The sequence below is a fragment of the Oncorhynchus nerka genome, linkage group LG22 (genome assembly GCF_034236695.1).
Source record: "Oncorhynchus nerka isolate Pitt River linkage group LG22, Oner_Uvic_2.0, whole genome shotgun sequence".
Lineage (NCBI taxonomy): Eukaryota > Metazoa > Chordata > Actinopteri > Salmoniformes > Salmonidae > Oncorhynchus > Oncorhynchus nerka.
In genome coordinates this window covers 82,322,901-82,331,081 of record NC_088417.1, presented here as the reverse complement: position 1 = coordinate 82,331,081, position 8,181 = coordinate 82,322,901, and the positions used below count along the sequence as shown (strand labels likewise).

Below are 8,181 nucleotides of genomic sequence, written 5' to 3'. Positions count from 1 at the left end.
AGTGATGTATACTTCTCCCGCTGGTCATCTGATAGGGAACAGACTAGTAGTGTCGGAAGGTAGGTGAGATTGTTGTCATCTGATAGGGAACAGACTAGTAGTGTCGGAAGGTGGGTGAGATTGTTGTCATCTGATAGGGAACAGACTAGTAGTGTCGGAAGGTGTCATCTGGTGAGATTGAGATTGTTGTCATCTGATAGGAACAGACTAGTAGTGTCGGAAGGTGGGTGAGATTGTTGTCATCTGATAGGGAACAGACTAGTAGTGTCGGAAGGTGGGTGAGATTGTTGTCATCTGATAGGGAACAGACTAGTAGTGTCGGAAGGTGGGTGAGATTGTTGTCATCTGATAGGGAACAGACTAGTAGTAGTAGTGTCGGAAGGTGGGTGAGATTGTTGTCATCTGATAGGGAACAGACTAGTAGTGTCGGAAGGTGGGTGAGATTGTTGTCATCTGATAGGGAACAGACTAGTAGTGTCGGAAGGTGGGTGAGATTGTTGTCATCTGATAGGGAACAGACTAGTAGTGTCGGAAGGTGGGTGAGATTGTTGTCATCTGATAGGGAACAGACTAGTAGTGTCGGAAGGTGGGTGAGATTGTTGTCATCTGATAGGGAACAGACTAGTAGTGTCGGAAGGTGGGTGAGATTGTTGTCATCTGATAGGGAACAGACTAGTAGTGTCGGAAGGTGGGTGAGATTGTTGTCATCTGATAGGGAACAGACTAGTAGTGTCGGAAGGTGGGTGAGATTGTTGTCATCTGATAGGGAACAGACTAGTAGTGTCGGAAGGTGGGTGAGATTGTTGTCATCTGATAGGGAACAGACTAGTAGTGTCGGAAGGTGGGTGAGATTGTTGTCATCTGATAGGGAACAGACTAGTAGTGTCGGAAGGTGGGTGAGATTGTTGTCATCTGATAGGGAACAGACTAGTAGTGTCGGAAGGTGGGTGAGATTGTTGTCATCTGATAGGGAACAGACTAGTAGTGTCGGAAGGTGGGTGAGATTGTTGTCATCTGATAGGGAACAGACTAGTAGTGTCGGAAGGTGGGTGAGATTGTTGTCATCTGATAGGGAACAGACTAGTAGTGTCGGAAGGTGGGTAGGGAACAGACTAGTAGTGTCGGAAGAGATTGTTGTCATCTGATAGGGAACAGACTAGTAGTGTCGGAAGGTGGGTGAGATTGTTGTCATCTGATAGGGAACAGACTAGTAGTGTCGGAAGGTGGGTGAGATTGTTGTCATCTGATAGGGAACAGACTAGTAGTGTCGGAAGGTAGGTGAGATTGTTGTCATCTGATAGGGAACAGACTAGTAGTGTCGGAAGGTGGGTGAGATTGTTGTCATCTGATATGGAACAGACTAGTAGTGTCGGAAGGTAGGTGAGATTGTCTGCTTCTACTTGACGGGTCAGGAGGAGCAATTTTCCCTTGAAGGCTTTGACAAGGCTGTACATCTGATGAGCAAAAAGGTCCTTCCCTTGTAGTTTGGAATTCAGTTCATTAATGAGGGCCATGATGTCCACGGTGAGGGCAAAATCAGCCAACCATTCTTTATCTTGCAGTTAAGGGAAATCCACATAAACTCAGCAAAAAAAAGAAGCGTCCTCTCACTGCCAACTGGGTTTATTTTCAGCGAACTTAACATGTGTAAATATTTGTATGAACATAACAAGATTCAACAACTGAGACATAAACTGAACAAGTTCCACAGACATGTGGAATAATGTGTCCCTGAACAAAGGGGGGGATCAAAATCAAAAGTAACAGTCAGTATCTGGTGTGGCCACCAGCTGCATTAAGTACTGCAGTGCATCTCCTCCTCAGGGACTGCATCAGATTTGCCAGTTCTTGCTGTGAGAGTTACCCCACTCTTCCACCAAGGCACCTGCAAGTTCTCTGAGATTTCTGAGGGGAATGGCCCTAGCCCTCACCCTCCGATCCAACAGGTCCCAGACGTGCTCAATGGGATTGAGATCGGGGCTCTTCGCTGGCCATGGCAGAACACTGACATTCCTGTCTTGCAGGAAATCACTCACAGAATGAGCAGTATGGCTGGTGGCATTGTCATGCTGGAGCCTGCAGGAAGGGTAACACATGAGGGAGGAGGATGTCTTCCCTGTTATGTACAACGTTGAGATTGCCTGCAATGACAAGAAGCTCAGTCCGATGATGCTGTGACACACCGCCCCAGACCATGACGGACCCTCCACCTCCAAATCGATCCCGCTCCAGAGTACAGGCCTCGGTGTAACGCTCATTCTTTCGACAATAAACGCAAATCTGACCATCACCCCTGGTGAGACCAAACCACGACTCGTCAGTGAAGAGCACTTTTTGCCAGTCCTGTCTGGTCCAGCGACGGTGGGTTTGTGCCCATAGGCAATGTTGTTGCCGGTGATTTCGGTTGAGGACTAGCCTTACAACAGGCCTACAAGCCCTCAGTCCAGCCTCTCTCAGCCTATTACGGACAGTCTGAGCACTGATGGAGGGATTGTGCGTTCCTGGTGTAACTCGGGCAGTTGTTTTTGCCATCCTGTACCTGTCCCGCAGGTGTGATGTTCGGATGTACCAATCCTGTGCAGGTGTTGTTACATGTGGTCTGCCACTGCGAGGACGATCAGCTGTCCATCCTGTCTCCCTGTAGCGCTGTCTTAGGCGTCTCACAGTACGGACATTGCAATTTATTTCCCTGGCCACATCTGCAGTCCTCATGCCTCCTTGCAGCATGCCTAAGGCAAGTTCACGCAGATGAGCAGGGACCCTGGGCATCTTTCTTTTTCTTTTTCAGAGTCAGTAGAAAGGCATATTTAGTGTCTTAAGTTTTCATAACTGTGACCTTAATTGCCTACCATTTTTAATCTGTTAGTGTCTTAACGACCGTTTCACAGGTGCATGTTCATTAATTGTTTATGGTTCATTGAACAAGCATGGGAAACAGTGTTTAAACCCTTTACAATGAAGATCTGTGAAGTTATTTGGATTTTTACAAATTATCTTTGAAAGACAGGATCCTGAAAAAGGGGGGTTTATTTTGTTGCTGAGTTTATTTTTCCTTTCATTTGCAAAATCTCAGCAATTTCCGACAGGTCCCACACCCTTTTTAAGCATCTTCCCCAAACTCAGCCATCTCACGTTTGTGTGGTAGATGAGATCTGCATGACATGACTCTGTCTCTTCCAACAGTGAGACAAACTGCCTGTGGTATTAAAGATTTTGCTCTTATGAAGTTTATGTATGCACAACATGGCTCATTTTCAGAAGACATTTACAGAGCACCTCCTGATGAATAATACAAAGCAGGAAAATCATTTTATGATCTGTGTTCAGCTCATTCACTTGATTTTGTATCCTTTTCAAAAGGTCAAACTTTTTTCCTTTCAAGTTTGGGCACCCATCAGTGGTCACACTGGATAACTTTCCAAAACTCAGTCCCAGCTTTGCCACACACTTATTAACCTCCTCCAATAAATCTTTCCCTGTGGTTGTGCTCTTCATTGACTGCACTGAAGCCAGCTCCTCTGTAATGTCAATGATGTCTCGTAAGAATATCAATATCTACGCCGTGCCACGTGCATCACTGCTCTCATCCAGGGCCACGGGGAAATAGGTGAAACCCTTTACCTTGTTTTTCAACATATTCTCTGTGATGTCCTCAACACGCCGCGTCACTGTTTGTCTTGACAGGGAAACATTTTCAAACAGCTCTTTCTTGTCAAGGGCAAAGTATTGCTGCAGAGTTTAATTAAACATTCTTTAATTGATTCACCCTCAGCGAATGGTTTGCTAGATTTAGCAATTTTGTGGGACAGTACATGACTAGCTCTCGCAATTCCATCGTTTGCTGAATGAAGTTTTGTGAAAAGTCCTTGTTGCTTTTGCAACTGAGAAAGCAACTCTTTCGATGCACTTGCCTTCTCCTCAGAAGACATATTCCTATATTTCTCTGCATGCTTTGTCTGGAAGTGCCGGGACAAGTTGTCGTCTTTCAAGACAGCGATGCTCTCTTTGCACACTAAGCACAACGCTTTCCCTGATACCTTACTAAAGAAATATTTCGATGTCCACTCTTGCTGGAACACCCTACATTCATTATCTACTTTCCTTTTCTTTCAAATCTTTGAAAAACACATTTTTGCGCAATTTCTAGCTAGCTACTATTTGTATTTGTGACATGTCAGTCACTGTCTGTCCTCATGCAGTTGTTATTTTTGTGTGTCTTCAAAATAGATGTCCCACAAGCAGTGGGAGTTAAATCATTACACGAAGGCGAGTATTCATTGGGCTTTTCATTTTCAAAACATTACTATTGCAAATTCTTTATGTGATCTGAGCATGATTCTGCAGGCCGTAGTGAATCAGGTTGCAGGCCGGATACGTCCTCCGGGCCGGCCTTTACCCAGGCCTGGAGAGGAGAATAGGATGAGCTACGGCATATCTGATAGCAAGGAGTGTAAAGCAGCCTGCATACATACAGCCTGCACACAGCACAGGCTGAATTAGAGACAGAGGATTGTGTAAGAACTGTTTTAGGGAATAGCATGCTGGCATTTCCCCCCCAGGCTCTCTGTCTTTCCACTTCTGTGTGTGTGTGTGTGTGTGTGTGTGTGTGTGTGTGTGTGTGTGTGTGTGTGTGTGTGTGTGTGTGTGTGTGAGTGTGTGTGTGTGTGTGTGTGCGTGCGTGCGTGCGTGCGTGTGTGTGTGTGTGTGACAGTTCTCTGCCCATAGGCCCCATCATTAAGAGCAGTGATGATGAGAAGTTGTTTGCCCCCGGTGTCTCTGTGAACATAGCCCCATACCCAGCCTCACACACAAAGCAGACTTTTGTTTTTATCCTTCACACACACACACACACACACACACACACACACACACACACACACACACACACACACACACACACACACACACACACACACACACACACACACACACACACACACACACACAACAGGCACACACACACACACACACACACACACACACACACACACACACACACACACACACACACACACACACACACACACACACACACACACACACACACACACACACACACACACACACACACACACACACACACACACACACACACAGGCACACAGGCACACATACAAACATAATGGTTTAATTAGCAGTAGCAGAAGGCAGACACAGCCTATGCAAACGCCTCTGCACTAGAAACACCTCCTTAGAGCTGGTAAGCATTGTCCCCCTTCCGCTACCACCACCACCTGTGTATTCAGAGCCCTTGACTTTTTCCAAAAAGCCTTATTCTATACTGGATTACATTAAATGTTTTCCTCATCAATCTACACACAATACCCCATAATGACAAAGCGAAAAAAGTTTTTTAGAAATATTTTATGACAAATAAAGAACAGAAATAACTTATTTACATAAGTATTCAGACCCTTTGCTATGAGACTCGAAATTGAGCTCAGGTGCATCCTGTTTCCATTGATCGTCCTTGAGATGTTTCTACAACTTGATTGGAGTACACCTGTGGTAAATTCAATTGATTGGACATGATTTGGCACACACCTGTCTATCTAAGGTCCCACAGTTGACAGTGCATGTCAGAGCAAAAACCAAGGCATGAGTTCGAAGGAATTGTCCATTGAGCTCCGAGACAGGATTGTGTCGAGGCACAGATCTGGGGAAAGGTATCAAAACATTTCTGCAGTATTGAAGGTCCCCAAGAATACACTGGCCTCCATCATTCCAAACAGATTACCGACCATTTTGAATCCCACCGTACCTTCTCCACTATGCAATCTGGTTTCAGAGCTGGTCATGGGTGCACCTCAGCCACGCTCAAGGTCCTTAACTACATCATAACCGCCATCGATAAGAGACATTACTGTGCAGCCGTATTCATCGACCTGGCCAAGGCTTTCGACTCTGTCAATCACCACATTCTTATAGGCAGACTCGACAGCCTTGGTTTCTCAAATGATTGCCTCGCCTGGTTTACCTACTACTCTGATAGAGTTCAGTATGTCAAATCGGAGGGCCTATTGTCCGGACCTCTGGCAGTCTCTATGGGGGTGCCACAGGGTTCAATCCTTGGACCGACTCTCTTCTCTGTATACATCAATGATGTTGCTCTTGCTGCTGGTGATTCTCTGGTAAACCTCTACGCAGACGACACCATTCTGTATACTTCTGGCCCCTCTTTGGACACTGTGTTAACTAACCTCCAGACGAGCTTCAATGCCATACAACTCTTCTTCCGTGGCCTCCAACTGCTCTTAAACGCAGGGAAAACTAAATGCATGCTATTCAACCGATCCCTGCCCGCACCTGCTCGTCCGCCCAGCATCACTACTCTGGACGGCTCTGACTTAGAATACGTGGACAACTACAAATACCTAGGTTGTCTGGTTAGACTGTAAACTCTCCTTCCAGACTCACATTAAGCATCACCAATCAAAAATTAAATCTAGAATTGGCTTCCTATATCGCAACAAAGCATCCTTCACTCATGCTGCCAAACATACCCTCGTAAAACTGACCATCCTACTGATCCTCAACTTCGGTGATGTCATCTATAAAATAGCCTCCAACACTCTACTCAACAAACTGGATGCAGTCTATCACAGTGCCATCCGTTTTGTCACCAAAGCCCCATTCACTACCCACCATTGCGACCTGTACGCTCTCGTTGGTTGGCCCTCGCTTCATACTCGTCGCCAACCCCACTGATTACAGGTTATATACAAGTCTCTGGTAGGTAAAGCCCCACCTTATCTCAGCTCACTGGTCACCATAGCAGCACCCACTCGTAGCACGCGCTCCAGCAGGTATATCTCACTGGTCACCCCCAAAGCCTATTCCTCCTTTGGTTCTCTGCTGCCCATGACTGGAACGAATTGCAAGAATCTCTGAAGCTGGAGACTCACATCTCCCTCACTAGCTTTAAGCACCAGCTGTCAGAGCAGTTTACAGATCACTGCACCTGTACTTAGCCTATCTGTAAACAGCCCATCTATCTACCTACCTCATTCCCATACTGGTATTTATTTATTTATTTATTTTGCTCCTTTGCACCCCAGTATCTCTACCTGCACATTCATCTGCCGATCTACCATTCCAGTGTTTAATTGCTATATTGTAATTATTTACTATTTATTTCCTTAACTTACCTCATTTGCACTCACTGTATATAGACTTTTTGTTTTCTTTTGTTCTACTGTATTATTGACTGTATGTTTTGTTTATTCCATGTGTAACTCTGTGTTGTTGTATGTGTCGAATTGCTACGCTTTATCTTGGCCAGGTCGCAGTTGCAAATGAGAACTTGTTCTCAACTAGCTTACCTGGTTAAGTAAAGGTGAAATAAAAATAAATAAATCAATTCTTAAATGGAAGAAGTTTGGAACCACCAAGACTCTTCCTAGAGCTGACTGCCAGGCCAAACTGAGCAATCAGGGGAGAAGGGCTTTGGTCAGGGAGGTGACCAAGAACCCGATGGTCAATTTGACAGAGCTCCAGAGATCCTCTGTGGACATAGGATAACCTTCCAGAAGGACAACCATCTCTGCAGCACTCCAACAATAAGGCCTTTATGGTAGAGTGGCCAGATGGAAGTCACTTCTCAGTAAAAGGCACATGACAGCCCATTTGGAGTTTGCCAAAAGGCACCTAAAGGACTCTCGGACCATGAGAATAAGATTATCTGGTCTGATGAAACCATAATGGAAGCTCCACCTTCCAACAGGACAACGACCCTAAGCACACAGCCAAGACAACGCGGAGTGGCTTTGGGACAAGTCTCTGAATGTTCTTGAGCGGTCCAGTCAGAGCCCGGACTTGAACCCCATCTAACATCTCTGGAGAGACCTGAAATAGCTGTGAAGTGATGCTCCACATCCAACCTGACAGAGCTTGAGAGGATCTGCAGAGAAGAATGGGAGAAACTCAAGTGTGCCAAGTTAGTAGCGTCATACCCAAGAAGACTCGAGGCTGTAATCTCTGCCAAAGGTGCTTCAACAAAACACTGAGTAAAGGGTCTGAATACTTACAGTGGGGAGAACAAGGATTTGATACACTGCCGATTTTTCAGGTTTTCCTACTTACAAAGCATGTAGAGGTCTGTAATTTTATCATAGGTACACTTCAACTGTGAGAGATGGAATCTAAAACTAAAATCCAGAAAATCACATTGTATGATTTTTA

General features: G+C 45.4%; 1 protein-coding gene across 2 annotated transcripts in view; it reads left to right on the top strand.

The window, feature by feature from the left end:
* Positions 1 to 8,181, top strand: part of LOC115119317 (netrin receptor UNC5C-like) — a 327,268-nt gene that overhangs the window by 300,462 nt on the left and 18,625 nt on the right. The window lies entirely within an intron of this gene.